General features: G+C 43.4%; 1 protein-coding gene across 1 annotated transcript in view; it reads right to left on the bottom strand.

Annotated features, from left to right (window-relative positions):
- zfhx3b (zinc finger homeobox 3b) overlaps positions 1-11935 on the bottom strand; it is a 541496-nt gene extending 529561 nt beyond the window's left edge. The window contains exon 1 of the mRNA XM_043706688.1: positions 11780-11935. The gene's annotated coding sequence lies outside the window, so the exon portion shown is untranslated. The remainder of the gene's footprint in view (positions 1-11779) is intronic.
- Between the last annotated feature and the right edge of the window lie 5954 nt (positions 11936-17889).

The raw sequence follows: 17889 nt of genomic DNA, 5'->3' as shown, positions 1-17889 counted from the left end.
CCTAACCTGCAATCTTCTTCCCGACCTCTCCGCCCCCACCCCAATCTGTCCTATCACCCTCACCTTGACCTTTTTCCACCTATCACATTTCCGACGCCCCTCCCCCAAGTCCCTCCTCCCTATCTTTTATCTTAGCCTGCTGGACAAACTTTCCTCATTCCTGAAGAAGGGCTAATGCCCGAAACGTCGATTCTCCTGTTCCCTAGATGCTGTCTGACCTGCTGCGCTTTTCCAGCAACACATTTCCATCTCCAATAGTTGCCACACCACTGAGGTTAGACTGACTGGCCTGTAGTTCACTGATCTATGCCTTGATCTCTTTTTGGCTAACAGTACAACATTGGCTGTCCTCCAGTCCTCTGGTAAGTCTCCTGTGATGAGAGAGGCATTGCCAGCACCTGTGCTTTTTCCTCCTTTGCCTCACCTAACAGTTTGGGATCCATTTCACTCAGCCCTGGAGAGTTATTTACTTTTATGCCTGCCAGATTACTCCGAATTCCCTCTCTGTATATGCAAATTTCTTTAAATCTACCATAGTCCTTCTCTATATCCATATAGTTCCTCTCAGTTGTGAACGAGAACACAAAATGTTCAATTCAAACTCTACCTACAACCTTTGGTGTCTCACACAAATTACTACTGCTTTCCTAAATGGACCTTATTCTTCTCCTCATCATCCTTTTATTCTTATTGCACTTGCAAAATAACTTAAGATTTTCCTTAATTTTACCTGCCAATATTCTTTCATGCACCCCCCCACCGCCCAACCACCTCCCCCGTCTCACCTCTTTCCCCCCATCCCTTTTAGGTTTGCCCTTGTACATTCTGGATGCCGGTAGGGCTTCTGATATTTTGAACTATCGGTATTTACCATTAGCTTCCCTTTATCCCTTTATCCAATCCTTTAAATGCCTTGATATCTAGAGATCACAGGATTTGTTAGCCCTTTGTCTTTATTGGGTCTGATAGATATTTTCCTAAAAGTAACTTCTCCTAGTCCATTCTGATCAAATCATACCTGACCTTAATACAGTCACCCTCCCTGAAGTTGGGAACTCTGATTTTGGGTCTATCCTTACCCTTTTCCATTGCAACCCTGAATCTAAAGGATCCACGATCGCTGTCTGAAAAATTATTTCTCAATGATACTTCAACCATTTACTCAGCTTCATGACCAAAAACTAAGTCCATGACTGACTTGTCTCTCTTGGACCTTTAAATATTGGTTTAAAAAGCTTTCCTGGACGCATTTTAGGAATTCCTCTCCCTCTAAACCTTTCACATTATGACTACCCAGTTAATGTTGTGGAAGTTTAAATCTACTACTACCACTACACTATTACTTTTACACTTTTGAAATTTGCCCACAGGTTTGATCTTCTATTTCTCTCAGACTGTTTGGGGGTCAATAGTGCATTTCCAGCAATGTGATTGCTCCTGTTCAGTTTTTAAGTTCTACCCACAGGCTTCATCTCAGAAGCCTGCTAAGGTGTCATCCCTACTAACTGCTGTTATTGATTAATACTGCAACATTCCCAGCTCTTTTACCTCCTTCACTGTTTTGCCTGAACACCTTATATGCTGGAATGTTGAGCTGCCAATCCTGCCCCTTTTAACCATGTTTCAGTGATAGCAATTACATCATACCCCTATTTATTAATTTGCGCCCCTCAACTCATTTTGATTCGACCAACTAAATGTTTTCCATTCTGCCTTGTTCATCAGACTCCTTGCATTAAAACAAATACCATTCAACCTTGCTAAACTCACTGACCAGCCTTTAGGTTCTAAGTCTTGATTACTTGTCCTTGCTGTGTCTTCTAATTTTGGCTTTCATCTCCTCCTGCTGAACCTTCTCTATAAATCTCACTCTTACGCCCCCTGCCAAGTTAAGTTAAGCCTTCCAGCTCATCAGGGGAATGGGAACCTGTGTTGTTGTCCCAATACACAGGAGGATGAGAGTAGGGAGGACATGGGCAGGATTTCATGGTCACAGGAGTGTGCTGGCAGACAGCAAGCTGGTTTGAAGTGTGTCTACTTCAACACCAGGAATATCTGGAATAAGTTAGGTGAGCTGGCAGCATGAATGGGTATCTGGGACTTCAATGTGGTGGCCATTTCTGAGACATGGATTGAGAAAGTGTAGGAATGGATGTTGCAGGTTCCAGGGTTTAGATCTTTCATTAAGATCAGGAAAGGTGGTAAAAGAGGGGGAGGTGTGGTCTTGTTAGTCAAGGACAGTATAACGGTGGCTGAAAGAACTTTTGACGAGGACTTGTCCACTGAGGTGGTATGGACTGAGGTTAGAAACAGGAGAGGAGAGGTCACACTGCTTGGAGTTTTTTATAGGCACCCGCAAAGTTCCAGGGATGTGGAGAAGAGGATTGACAAATTGATTCTGGGTAGGAGTGAAAGGAACAGGGTGGTTATTATTGGAGACTTTAACTTCCCCAATGTTGACTGGAAATGCTATAACTCTGGTACGTCTGATGAATCAGTTTTTATCCAATGTGTGCAGAAGAGTTTCCTGACACAGTATGTCGAAGGGCCGACAAGAAGGGAGGCAACAATGGATCTGGTGAACCAGGCCAGGTGTTTGATTTAGTGGTAGGTGAGCACTTTGGAGAGGGTGACCACAATTCGGTTACGTTTAGTTCAGTGATGGAAAGGGATAGGTACATGCCACAGGGCAAGAGTTATAGAATGGGGAAGGGCAATTATAATGTGGTTATTCAAGATTTAGGAGGCATAGAATGGGGTAGCAAAATGTTGGGGATAAGGTCAATCAAAATGCACAGCTGGTTTAAGGAACAGATATTGCATGTTTAATAGGTATGTCTGTCAAGCAGGGAGGAAGTGATAAGGTAAGGGAACTGTGGTTTACTAAAGAAATTGTATCTCTTGTTAAGCGGAAGAGAGAGACTTATGTGACGTTGAGGTGAGATAGTTCAGATGAGGTGATGGAGAGTTACAGAGTAACGAGGAAAGATGTAAAGAGAGAGTTAAGAAGAGCAAGGAGGAGACATGAGCAGTCTTTAGCAGGTAGAATAAAAGAGAACCCTAAAGCTTTCTATAGATATGTGAGGAATAAAAGGATGACTAGGGTAGGAATAGGGCCAGTCAAAGACCGAAGTCGGAAGTTGTGTGTGGACCCTGTGGAGATTTGAGAGGTACTAACTGAATATTTCTCATCTGTTTTCACTCAGGATAAGGAGAATATTGGAAAGGAGAAGACTGAGACACGGGATATTAGATTAGAAAGGATTGAGGTTAGTCAGGAAGAGGTGTTATCAATTCTAGAAGGTGTGAAAGTAGATAAGTCCTCTGGGCCGGATGGGATTTTTCTGAGAATTCTCTGGGAGGCCAGGGAGGAGATGACAGAGACTTTGGCCTCGATCTTTGAGTGATTATCGTTGACAGGTTTAGTACCAGAGGACTGCAGGATTGCAAATGTTGTGCCCTTGTTCAAGAAAGGAAGTGGAGATGACCCAGGCAATTATAGACCAGTATATATGTTGAAGGAAAAGTCTTGGGAAGGATTATAAGAGATAGGATTATAATCATCTAGCAAGCAACCATTTGATTGGAAATACTAAACATGGATTCGTCAAGGGCAGGTCATGTCTCACAAACCTTATTGAGTTTTTTGAGAAGGTGACCAAGCATGTGGATGAGGATAAGTTGATGTGGTGTACTGGACTTCAGTAAAGCCTTTGATAAGATTCCACATGGTAGGCTATTGGAGAAAATGCAGAGGCGTGGGATTCAAGGTGATTTTGCAGTTTGGAATAGAAACTGGCTTTCTGTAAGAAGGCAATGAGTGGTGGTTGATGGAAAATATTCAGCCTGGAGTCCGGTTACTAGTGGTGTGCCACGAGGTTCTGTTTTAGAACCACTGCTGTTTGTCATTTTTATAAACAACTTGGACACAGGCATAGATGGATAGATTAGTAAGTTTGCAGATGACACTAAAGTCGATGGAGTGGTGGATAGTGTGGAAGAATGTTGCAGGTTGCAGGAGGATTTGGATAAACTGCAGAATTGGGCTGAAAGGTGGCAAATGGAGTTCAATGCAGATAAATGTGAGGTGATTCACTTTGGGAAAATAACAGGAAGGCAGAATATTGGGTCAATGGAAAGATTCTTGGTAGTGTGGATGTGCAGAGGGATCTTGGTGTCAAGTACATAGATCCCTGAAAGTTGCCACTCAGGTTGATAGTGCTGTTAAAAAGGCATACGGTATGTTAGGTTTTATTGGCAAAGGGATTGAGTTCCGGAGCCGTGATAGCATGCTGCAACAGTACCAAATGCTAGTGCAGCCTCACTTGGAATACTGTGTGCGGGTCTGATTGCCCCATTACAGGAAGGATGTGGAAGCATTGGCAAAGATGCAGAGAAGATTTACCAGGATGTTGCCTGGTCTGGAGTGAAGGTCTTTTGAGGAAAGGCTGAGGGACTTGGATCTGTTTTCATTGGAGAGAAGAAGGCTAAGAGGGGATTTAATAGAGACATAGAAGATGATCAGAGGATTAGATAGTGTGGACAGTGAGAGTTTTTTTCCTAGGATGATGACGTCTGCTTGTGCGAGGGGGCATAGCTGCAAATTGAGGGGTGATAGATTTAAGACAGATGTCAGAGACAGGTTCTTTAGTCAGCAAGTGGCACGGGCGTGGAATGCCCTGCCTGCCAATGTAGTTAACTCAGCCACATTAGGGGCATTTAAACAGTTATTGGATAAGCATATGGATGATGTAGGGTAGTGTAGGATGATGGGCTTAGATTAGTTCACAGGTCAGCTCAACATCGAGAGCTAAAGGGCCCATTCTGCACTGTATTGTTCTATGTTCTATGTTCTGTGTTGTTTGTTCTAAGAAAACCCCCCAAGGATCTCCAACGTCATTGATAACAGTCTTCCGCTAATTCAAATCACTCCATGTAAAATCATAAAATGGCTGAAAGCATAAGATACCGCAAAGGCTGTGGGCTTTGACAACATTCTGGCTATAATATTGCAGACATGCACCAGAACGAGCCAAGCTGTTCCAGTACAGATATGTACTGGCATTTACCTAGTAATGTGAAAAACTGTACATCCACAAAAGACAGGAAAAATCTAATCCAACTAATTACCACTGTATAAATCAATTCTTGGTTAACAGCAAAGTGACTGAAGGTATCTTCAACAGTGTTATCAGGTATCGTTCGCTGATCAATATCTGCTCACTGTCATTCCATTTGGGTTCCACTAGGGCCACTTAATTCCTGTTTTCATTCCAGCCTTGGTCTAAACATGATCAAAAAATGCTGAACTCTAGAGGGAGGTAAGAGTGGTTGCCCTTAACATCAAGATTAGTTTCATGCTGGAAAAGCACAGCAGGTCAGGCAGCACCCAAGGAGCAGGAAAATCGACGTTTCGGCCAGGAGCCCTTCATCAGGAATGAGGCTGGAAGCCTCGGGGGTGGAGAGATAAATGGGAGGGGGTGGGGCTGAGGAGAAGGGAGTCACTACCAATACCACACATTCCGTGACTGCCGCCCCCATCGCAGCCGCTTCCACAGCAACTTCCGCCCCTAAAGACTTCACCTGCACCACACGTTTCGTCACTTCCACCCCATACGTCATCACTGACGTCATGTGTTCCGCGATTTCCGCTCCCCTAACTGCTGTCATCGTCACTTCCACCTCCCACTAACGCTACTCTCCTGCACACTGCCAGCACGCCTCCCCACAGATCCCACTGTCACCATCCCCGGCACCCCAGAACCCCTAGGGGAACATCACCTCTGCAAATGACTCCACCCCATTCCCCCTACCACCATGCCCACTCCAGTTAGAGGCTCTGCATCCCACCCCCAACTCCACACCTATACCAGGTCCTAGCTCCCAGTCCTGCCAAGGTTTCACTATCCGAGGAGAAAGTGAGGACTGCAGATGTTGGAGATCAGAGCTGAAAATGTGTTGCTGGAACAGCGCAGCAGGTCAGGCAGCATCCAAGGAACAGGAGAATCGACGTTTCGGGCATAAGCCCTTCTTCAGGAATGAGGAAACGTCGATTCTCCTGTTCCTTGGATGCTGCGCTGTTCCAGCAACACATTTTCAGCCAAGGTTTCACTATCCCCCCAGAACTCCCCCTCACTGAAGATGAACAATCAGTCCTCAGCAAAGGTCTTACCTTTATCCCTCTCTGTCCATGCTTCAACGTATTCAATACGCATCGTGACTTTGAACACTTATTCCGTGTCCACCTTTGAGCTTACTTTTTCAATCAGGACTCTCTCTAACCCTCCGAGGACACCTTCACACACCTCCAACACACTCCATCCACCTGGACACCCGTGCCGGTCTATTTTCGGCACTCAATCTCTTCATTTCCAACTGCCACTGGAACATTAACTGCCTCAACCTGTCTACCCCCCTCCCCCACTCCAACTTCTCACCCTCACAACGCACAGTCCTCCACTCTCTCTGCTCCAATCTCAACCTTACCATCAAGCCAGCAGATAAAGAGGGTGCAGTGGTGGTTTGGCGCACCAATCTCTACACTGCTGAAGCCAGGCGCCAACTCGAAGACACCTCCTCCTAGCGCCCCTCAACCATGACCTCACCCCCCATCACCAAGTCATCATCACCCAGACCATACACAACCTCATCACCTCAGGAGATCTCCCACCCACAGCTTCCAACCTCATAGTTCGGGAACCCTGCACCGCCCAATTCTACCTCCTTGCCAAGATCCACAAGCCTAATACCCCAGCAAACCCATCGTCTCAGCCTGCTCCTGCCCCACCGAACTCATCTCCACCTATCTCGATACTGTCCTATCCCCCTCTGTCCATGAACTCCCAATACACGTTCGGGACACCACACACGCCGTCCACCTCCTCCAAGACTTCCATTTCCCCGGCCCCAATTCCTCATCTTCACCATGGCCATCCAATCCCTCTACACCTCCATCTACCATGACCAGGGTCTCCAAACCTTCCATTTTTTCCTCTCCCGATGTCCCCACTAGTACCCTTCCACTGACACTCTCACTCGTTTGGCTGAACTGGTCCTCACCCTCAACAATTTCTCTTTCAAATCCTCCCACTTCCTCCAGACAAAAGGGGTAGCTATGGGCACCTGCAAGGGCCCCAGCTATGCCTGTCTCTTTGTTGGCTTCCCCATTCCTACCCCCTCCCATTTATCTCTCCATCCCCGAGGCTTCCAGCCTCATTCCTGGTGAAGGGCTCCTGCCCGAAATGTTGATTTTCCTGCTCCTTCGATGCTGCCTGACCTGCTGTGCTTTTCCAGCATTACTCTAATCTTGACTCCAGCATCTTCAGTCCTCACCTATGCCCTTAACATCAAGGCAACCATTTGAGGGAGAGTGGCATCAAGAAGCACCAGCATAATTGGAGTTAGTGGAAATCAAGCGGGTAATTCTCAGCTGCTTGGAGTCATACCTGGCCCAAAAGAAGGTGGTTGTGTTTGTTGGTAGACCATCATTTCACTGGCTGTATATTGCTTCAGGAGTTCCTTATTGTAGTGACTTAGGCCCACACCTCAACAATGGTCTTTCCTCCACCATTAGGTCAGAACTGCAATATTTGCTGATGACTGCATAATGTTCACCACCATTCGTGACTCACCAGATACTGAAGCAGTCCAAATCCATATGCAGTAAGCTCTGGATAATATCTAGGCTTGGGCTGCTAAGTAACAGTTGCATCACTTAATACCAGACAATGGTAGTCTCCAATAAGTGAGATTTTAATCAGTTGTCATTGACATTCAGTGATATTACCATTGCTGAATCCCCCACTGTTCACATAATGCGGTTATCATTCAATAAAACCAAACAGGATCAGCAATATAATTACAGTTGCTGTAAAAGCAGGTCAGAGGCGAGGAATTCTGCAGTTAGTAACTCACCTCCTGTCTTCTTAGTACCTGTCCGCCATATAGAAGGCTCAAGTCATAAGTGTGACAGAATACGCCTCACTTGGCTGAAAGAATGCAGCTCTGAAACGCTCAAGAAGTTTGACAGCAGCACAAAGCAGCCCACTTGATAGGTACCCCATTCACCATCTTTAACATTCATTCCCTTCCCGACTGGTGCACAGTGACAGCAAAGAGTATTGTCTAAAAGATGAACTGAAGCAACATACCCTATTTCTCCAACAGCATTTTCCAAACCCTAGACTCTACTCACCAGAGCACAGAATGAGAAGATGCACAGGAACACCATCAACTGCAAGTTTCTTCCAAACCGTACACCATTCAGACTTGGAACTATATCGTAACACTGTTCCTTCTTTGTTATGGAGTCAAAATCCTGGAACTCATTGTTGTGGTTCTGTTCGCCGAGCTAGGAATTTGTGTTGCAGACGTTTCGTCCCCTGTCTAGGTGGCATCCTCAGTGCTTGGGAGCCTCCTGTGAAGCGCTTCTGTGATCTTTCCTCCGGCATTTGTAGTGGTTTGAATCTGCCGCTTCCGGTTGTCAGTTCCAGCTGTCTACTGCAATGGTCGGTATATTGGGTCCAGGTCAATGTGCTTATTGATTGAATCTGTGGATGAGTGCCATGTCTCTAGGAATTCCCTGGCTGTTCTGTGTCCTATAATAGTAGTGTTGTCCCAGTCGAATTCATGTTGCTTGTCATCTGCGTGTGTGGCTATGAAGGATAGCTGGTCATGTCGTTTCATGGCTAGTTGGTGTTCATGGACGGTGATCGTTAGCTGTCTTCCTGTTTGTCCTATGTAGTGTTTTGTGCAGTCCTTGCATGGGATTTTGTACACGACATTGGTTTTGCTTATTTTGGGTATTGGGTCCTTCGTTCTGGTGAGTTGTTGTCTGAGAGTGGCTGTTGGTTTATGTGCTGTTATGAGTCCTAGTGGTCGCAGTAGTCTGGCTGTCAGTTCGGAAATGCTCTTAATGTATGGTAGTGTGGCTAGTCCTTTGGGTTGCGGCATGTCCTCATTCCGTTGTCTTTCCCTTAGGACAACGTTGATGAAATTGCGCGGGTATCCGTTTTTGGCGAATATATTGTATAGGTGTTGCTTCCGGTTGTCAGTTCCAGCTGTCCGCTGCAGTGGCCGATATATTGGATCCAGGTTGATGTGCTTGTTGATTGAATCAGTGGATGAGTGCCATGCCTCTAGGAATTCCCTGGCTGTTCTCGGTTTGGCTTGTCCGATAATAGTAGTGTTGTCCCTGGGCGGGACCTGGACCCAATATACCGACCACTGCAACAGACAGCTGGAACTGACAACTGGAAGTGGCAGATTCAAACGACTACAAATGCTGGAGGAAAGATCACAGAAGCGCTTCACAGGAGGCTCCCAAGCACTGAGGATGTCATCTAGACAGGGGACGAAACGTCTGCAACACAAATTTCCAGCTCGGTGAACAGAACCACAACGAGCACCCGAGCTACAAATCTTCTCAGAGTCCTGGAACTCCTTTTCCATCAATACAATAGGCGGCCCAACATCCCAAGGGCTGTAGCGGTTCATGAATACAACTTACAAACATGTCAAGGGCTATGAATGCTGACCAAGCCCTTGACATCCAATTCAGAAGAATGAACTAAAAACAAACTGAGAATACTGCTGGAGTTAAGTTGTTCAAGCACAATCGAATTGCTGGGTGGATGAGTGAGTACAGAACAGGATTCATAGTGTCATAAATTCATGGTTCAATGTTAAGGGTAAAACAGGATAGTAAGAAAAGAGCTTAGTGAGATGCTCAGAGTAAAGAGAGTTATACCTTTATTCTGGGTACAGCTACTGAGCATGTGCTAAGCAAAGTATTTCACAGTAATGTAAGATCATATAGAACTCAAGCTTAAGTCTGCAGGGCACCACATAATACTGCAGCCCTCTCCTATTATCCTTCGGATGCAGTTATGTTCAATAAAGGCTGTTGCTCTTCACCCACAAAAATATAGATCTCACATTACTATATAATAATTTGAATTTATTTTGCATCTTTATGTATCTGAAATTTATTGTATCTCTTCTTCACTCTAACTTTCTGCACATAAGTGAATACAGTTGGTATAAAAATGCACCAACAATTACAGAAAACTGCAGAAATGCTACCATCCTGCAGAAAGTCACAATGCAGAATAATTTAGAACTTTAAAATGCGTAACTGAAGCCCATTGGTTTTTATCCTTGGGTTGGGAATGTTCCTTTATACCCTAATCTGTGGAGGATAGGGTGTGTTGAAATCTGGTGACATGTTTAGAGTCTTACATCATATCTCAAATTGCCAAACTCACGGTTAGATTGAAAATCAGCTGCCAATTAATACCTGCTTCTTGAGATCCAGCAAGGGGCAGAGTGTTCAAAGTGTTCAAGAAAAAGAAATATAAGCCCAGATCCTCTGATCACGATATTGTGAAAGCTGAGACATTCCCTGGACTTGAGGGCTAAGAAAGCATTTGATATTCTGGGGAGCTGATTTACAGTGGAACCCTGAACCTGGGATCCCTTGTTGATGTTCCTGTCTAGACATGTCAGCTTGTAAATTCGGTCTGTGTGCCCAGTGCTTGGAAAGCCTGCTTGGAATATATTCTTTTAAAGTGTCAAGGCATTTTCACAAACCCTCACCCACTTCCTCATTCCTGACACTGTGTATCCCCTCCCTCAACCTAAATTTTGCTCGCCCCCTCCTGATACTGTTTACACCCGGCATCATTGCTCACACCCTCCTGACATTGTTCATCCCCTCCCGACACTGTTCGCCCCAGTCCTGATGCAGTTCACCCTTTGCCAACACTGATCTTCCTGACATGGAACACCTTAAGCCTCCCTCCAACACTGAGGTGAGGTGCATGCTGGCGCTGGTGGTGTCGATGGGGGTGGGGTTTGTGACATGTTGGATTGAGGAAGAGGGGTGTCCATTGTTGGGAATGGTTCATTGTGTCACAAGTGCAGTACTGGGGTGAGCAATATTGGGTCAACAGGGTTGACATGAGTGGGGATGCTAGAATTGAAAGCATTTAGCCTGTAGAATCAAAATCGGTCACAGTCGCTAAACTGAAGGAAGACTCCAAGGACCATTAGTCTTAAGTTCTTAAGCCTGCAAAGTGGAGAGCTAAATCTGTGCCATGTCATTATGATCTCCTAAGTCACTTCAATGATGGAGCCATGCTGCAGCTAGGACAGGAAGGTTAACTTGTAAAAAGGTCAGGCTGCAGCTTTGAATGTGATCAGTTTTCCCCTCGGCCAGTGTTTGGAAGATCTTGGCCAATATAAAGCAGTCGATATTCCATTTCACAATTATCTGCCTGGTCTCCAATAGCACAACATTGGGAGAACGTGTGTTTATACACATGCAGTCACCTTGCATTAAGTCAGCCAAGGGTCAGGCTGCCTGGCATTGAGAAAAATGATTAAAGAATACAACTATGATTTTTTCAAACGAACCAATCAGAACTTGTGTGACAACATATTAATACCTGAGCAGGAAATGAATTGTCTAATCACAACCTTGGAGCTATTTATTTTAACAACTGTAGACCCAGTCACTGTGTCTTATTTTCTACTGAAGCAAAAATGCTAATTACAGGGTACAGTTCTGAATACCATTAGAGACTAGTTACAGGCATGTTTAACACATCTGAAGTTGTTAAGTAAGCCATAGCCAATATATTTTATAGGGCAATGGTTTGCTTAAATGCTCCACACATCAGAAACTATTCTATACATGATCAATTCACTCAATATTTATGAAGGAAAAGAATCCCAAGGGATAAACTACATTATTGAAGTGAGAATTCCTGATTCTTACCTGATGTTGTCTTCTAGCAGTAGGAGAGAGAACTGTGTCCTTTTCCTTTCAAATGACTCTTTTGATAAGAAAAGTGAAAAGGTCCACACTTCAAAGTGCAGAGGTCAAACGTGCGTGGTGCAGCAGGATGGGACTTGTGCAGACTTCTCTTTAGTTCCTTTCTATCCTTTCAGCAAACACCCTCTGTGTTTTGTACTTTGGTCCAGGGGAATACCACCAGTTCACAGACAGTGGTTGTACGTAAGCAGTAAACCGGATCAAAATCCTTCAGTTTAGCAGTCGCTTTCAAACTTCTCCTGCTTGAAGCAAGATATTCATATTCTTGAATAAGAACAAGAAATAAGAAGAATGAACAGCACCTCATTTTTTCCCCAAATCAGATATAAACAAATAGCAATTCAAACACAAACATTAATATTTTAAGATGTGATTGGCAAGTACAAACAGAACGTATACAGCAACATCAACACTGTTACTTCATATGTAGCATTTTTGTGAACTTTTGTCTTTATCTTTATTTATCTCCTTTGTAGTGATATAGCTCCTGATCTATGTGCTGCTGAATGCCAAACTGGGGAGTGCATGGACAGGCCAGAGTTATCTCAGTGAATTCTCCCACAAGTGGCACATTTTAAGTCAGCAGGAAAGGAAATTTGCTTCCAAGGGACAAGTTGGGGTAAGTGCTGCAGTCTGTCCCCACAGTGACACATTGTACCACGAGCACAGAGCAAAGCAGAAAGGGTTTCTCATACTTAATGGGGATTAACCTCCTCCAGAACATCAGCCAGAATTTACAGAAAGGGAAGACATACTCTTTAGCACATCCTTATTGAGCTTTTCCAGCTTGTTAATTCATTGAAAATAAAAATTTATAGTTAGCTTAATTCCCATTGTTTGAATCACATCATATCCCAGCCACGATAATATTATTTATACAAGTTACCATTGTGCCTTTCAAAATTACACTTCAACATATTATCTATAACAAAACACTGCACAGCAAAATTAAAAGTGTAAATGAACTGCACATCACAGTATTATTGTTATTTATTTATTTTCACTTATAGATAGAGCAAGGGATAATACATTTCAATGATAGATTTCACAGGTGGCCCTTTGGACAATAAAATATTTACGTCCCACATTAAAGTTTGCTTCGTCTAATGCTGCTGATTTTGTGCTGTGATTATTTTGCATTTTGACGGAGCTGCATTTCTAGCGTTGCAAACACTGATGTAATCAGAAAGTGAAAGAGATTTTGCAGTGAAGATATAATCACATTACAACCATTACTAAATGTCTATTACAGCAGCATGCTCTATATATTACTGCGCCACATCAACAGGAATAAAGGCCAGCCCAAAATATTGGGAACATGCTGTCTCACAATGCAACAATTTTAACAGCATGACTTTGGAGATTACTACACCACCTTCATTCCTCACAAAATATTGACAGATGTACTGCATTCCTAACTATTTCCTACAATGCAGGAATCATATTCTATAACTAACATCAGGTTTATTGCCATATTCTTTTCCATTTATAAATTCTGATCATGTACCCAATTGTGTCATTATAAGTTCCTATTAAAAGCACAAAAATATTCCCACAATAAATGAGGTCCTGATCTCAAGCTGGGCCCAACAGGGAAATACTGAGTGGAAACAAAGCATCACCCCACAGGGAAAGATAAATATCTGACAACAGGCTGACCCAGACTGGCCTGTGCTTTGCACCTTCAAATATCAGGCTCAAGTACAATATTTAATAGACGGATTTGGGTGCAGGTGACTAGTGCAATGCATTGGAAGGAAATCAAACTAAAATCTAACGTAGAAATAGATTTATTTTGTCTTCAGAAATCAACCCAGAACTAAAATCAGAAGTAAAACCTGCAGTCATGAAAGTGAATGGACGAGATATATACCGGATTTACTAAACTTCAAACAGCTGTTTTACAATATCTCCCAATGTCAATGTCCAGGGCCCTGATGCTTCTTTTCTCATTCCTGTTAATTTTCGATATTTCGTTGACAACATCAGCAATGTAAAGGGCAGGGCAGGGATGTTTCTGCCAACATCTGTTACAAGTGCCCACTGGGATCCACAATTGGGATTCAGAGTTATGCTCCCATCAGGAGAGGTACCTGGCCTCTTCTCAATCCTGTGGGTCAGAGAAGGAGACCAAACTGTACATTGTACCAGAGTTCCATATCCCAATCCTGTAACTTCACTGATTGTACCAATCAATGAATCAAAGTGCACCAAACATTTTTAGCTACTCCTTTCCCATCTTAATAAATCATGTCATTATGATTTACTTATTTAAATTCTGTTCCCCAAACCTTCCTATGTTTCACCTTGTGGAAGTACTTACAAAATAATACTTATTCAATCAGATTGTTTAAATCACTGAACATTCATTGAACTGACTGGCAATTATTTTTAAAACAGTTCAATGATTTGTTTCTGAAGATACTGACACAGCGCTAGAATATAATAAAATGTAGAATGGATCAAATTTTTATTTCTTCCTAGCACAGAATAACCTCATTAAAATGTGGATCAAATTATTCAAGTTGTAAACTGCTTTGAAAGAGTCACTTAAGATATTTTATTTAAGCATACTCACCATTGAGAAAGGACAATTGGGTTAATTTTAATATGGAACAAATAAAATTGGTTCCAAAAATCAAAGTTGACATTGCACCGCCAAGGGATTTCTCCACTGTCAAAGATGCCCATCTTTCAGATGAGGCATTCAATAGAGTTCATGAGAACTCTCTAAGTAGAAGATCCTCCATCACACTATTTCAGAGAAATGCAGGGGGTATTCAGTATTCAGGACAATGCTTATCCTCAACCAACAAAAAAGATCATCAGCTGATGGTCACATTACCTTCAGTGGGAACTTACTGTGTGCAAGTTGGCAGTCTTGTTTCCTATGTTTTCATTGGGTGACTACAGGGCAATCTTGGTCGGGGAGTTTTTTTCAGATAATCGAATGTTCGGATAATACATTTTACCCAAGCATAGGGACCTTGAGATCTTGTTTGGATAATCTGAAATTCGGATAATTGATGTTTGGATAATTAAGATTGTACTGTACACTGCAAAGGTACATCAATGGCTGTAAAGCACTTTGGGACATTCTCTGCTAATGGACAGCTCAATATAGATTGAAGTCTTATTCTCATAGCAGGTGGTGTGAGTGATGACACTCATTGGCCTGCATTTTGTGTGGGAGCAGGGACGGATGGAATAAAAGTTGAGATGAGCTATCCTGAGCTTGGCCAGTTCACCTTGCAACCAGGGGCTTAGGGCTGTCAATTGGCTTGAGGTGAGTCTTCTGCCCCAACCCCCTTCTGATAGGAGATGGCTCCTCTGAGAGCTTCTCATCAATCAAATGACGGAGAACTCTTTTGTCTCAACAGTCCCCACAGGGAGCAGGAGACACTGATGAGACTGAAGGCAGTCCCCTGAGGACGAGAGGCTACGAGGCCTAGTGAGTGCATTGACAGACAAAGGTGGTGGTAGGGGTGGGGGAGGGGCAGGGAGATGGGGGAATGTGCAGGGATGGGTTAGTAGTGGGCATTCCTCCCGTTTTAGCCTCTGATAAATGCTCAAATGGGAAGCAGCAACCCAGTCAAACCTCTTGGCATCCAGGCTTGCCAACTTTAAATGGTCCATCTGGACTCTTGGAACCAGCCTCACCTTCTTTGGGTAAAATCCAAGGAACAGCAGGAGGAAGCTCTTAAGTGGCTATAGCCGGTAACGGTCCTGAAGCACTGCCCATTGTACCAATGTTTTGGCTTCCCTTTCACCTGGTATCCTATCCCCAAGGGCAATGGGAAGCTTTGCCCATTGTCTGAGCCTCTTCAGGACTGGGAGACTTGAATTATTTTCATGGCTGTACCTTATTTCAATGGATTCACCAAGATCTTATGATAATTGAGGGGGTAAGTTAAGAAAGTCAGTGATCTTCTGTGAAATAGATCTAGAAACAAGCATGAGAAAGGACAGGGAGTGAGTGTGAGTCACTGAGTGACTGTCAAGGTAGATGATTGCCACAAGACTAAAACATCAAGCTCCACAAAAATATTGGGAGAGATTTTGTTTTGCAGGATGCTGGGAAACAGTCTCCATCTGGCCCTGCTTTAATATTTTAAGAAGCCTTGAGGTTGGAGACAAGGTTACGAACCCACTTGAATTGCCCTGAAGTCTCCAATTCCTAAAAACTAAACTCCAAGATACTGCTGTAAATATCCAGGAGAAATATCATAGCTGTAAAACTGAAGTGCGGTAAGAAATTGCCCTTGTATCTCTCTGTACTGAACAACAGAACGGATTTCTATGTTCTACAGATGGAGACTATTTAAAGTGTTCGCAGATTATTTGTTACAAGTTCCAATTCCATAGCAATCATGTAACTTGTGCTGTTCATGACCCAGACTCCAATTTATTGACAGCATTTCCAAACATCTCAGAGTAAAGTTGCTCTTGAGAGAATATCTTCTGTGAAGATCTGAACTAATCCTTGTAATGACTGATATTGTCTAGGACACATTCATTTGACATTCAATATTAATCCTGAAAGATTGAGAGATAGTTTTCTGAAGGAATTTTGTACAGGACAAAGTCTCCTGCATGGTTGGGATGGGATACTCTTGGTGGAGCTTGTGCAGGGTGGAATTATCACTGTAGTTGCCTCTATCATGTCTCATAGATTGGATATCATTAGAAATGTGCGCTATGTAGTGTCAAGAGGAAACTTGCTAATGCTGGGACAGAGAATCCTGACAGGGCTGAAGCAGGGATGCCACTGCAGACCAGAAAATCCACAGTAAGTACTGAAGGGACCAGAGGTATTTCAAAGATTGGAGGAGGTGTTCTACTCAATCAGACCAGGTTGTTCGATAGATAAGTGTCGAGGATGGAATGCAAGAAGAAGCAAATCCATTGAGAGTAACCTCAGTGCTGCTTCTCAGTGCCTCTGACCACTTACAGCCTTGCCACCCTGGGGCTGTCAAGGTTACTCAGGTAGATGCCATCAAGTACTTCCTAAAACCAGAAATCATTTATCTGCAATGGAGGTGGGGCATGGGGGGAATCCTCAGTGGCACACTCAGATGGCTGTAGGCCTCATTGCACTATTCTACTGTTTTTTGTTATTCACAATCAACTTGATTTTGGATGGGAGCAGTAAGGAATGCACAGCTCCCACTCTCACTTGTGCTGTTGAGCAGCTGAAAGCACTTTGGTGCATCACAAAGGTAGCAGCACTAAGCCAACTCTTAGTCACTGCCTGTGACAGGAACTTCCAGGAGTTCAGATCTTTCATGGAGTAAATACTGTCCAAAGTGTCACCTCTAATTCCCCAAATAACTGAGTGCTCTGATTAAACTTTGCTGGTTCTAAAACCAGCAGAACATTCAGCACATTTCTCAGGCTCCACGTTCATGAACCTGTTCTGTCCCCATCCCCCCACTCAGTAAGTGCCAAGTCAAAGGTTGGACCAGAAGTTTATTTACATGACCTGTCTTTTAAAGTGGTAAGAACATGGTTTCAAACAGCAGAATGACCTTACTTGACATTTTAATCGAATTAGCCATTTTTTATATTCTACTTTATGCACATGAATTCAATGTAGCAGTATCTCAATCTGTCTGTGTCAGCACTTACATCCAGTGAGTTGTTTCAAGAGTTTTATTTTAATGTATTTAAATTTAGTCAAATTATTGAAGCAAATCTTATATGGCCTATTTGTTCACTATGGCTCATGCTTAAGAGTAGTTAAACTCTGACAGTTAGGGAACAACGTATCAGTGCAAGCAAGTTCCAATGTATGCAATCTTTTTATCATGACAGCACAGAGATCTCTTATTGTGCATCATGTACAATTTTTATTCCTGATGAAGGGCTTTTGCCCGGAACGTCGATTTCGAAGCTCCTCAGATGCTGTCTGAATTGCTGTGCTCTTCCAGCACCACTGATCCAGAATCTGGTTTCCAGCATCTGCAGTCATTGTTTTTACCTCAATTGTTGTATAGTCGACTTGCACCTCAGCAGTGAGCAGATTCATGGAGAAAGGAAGCTACTGAAATTCT

The sequence above is a fragment of the Chiloscyllium plagiosum genome, chromosome 17 (assembly GCF_004010195.1).
Source record: "Chiloscyllium plagiosum isolate BGI_BamShark_2017 chromosome 17, ASM401019v2, whole genome shotgun sequence".
NCBI lineage: Eukaryota > Metazoa > Chordata > Chondrichthyes > Orectolobiformes > Hemiscylliidae > Chiloscyllium > Chiloscyllium plagiosum.
This window is presented reverse-complemented; position numbering and strand designations above follow the sequence as displayed.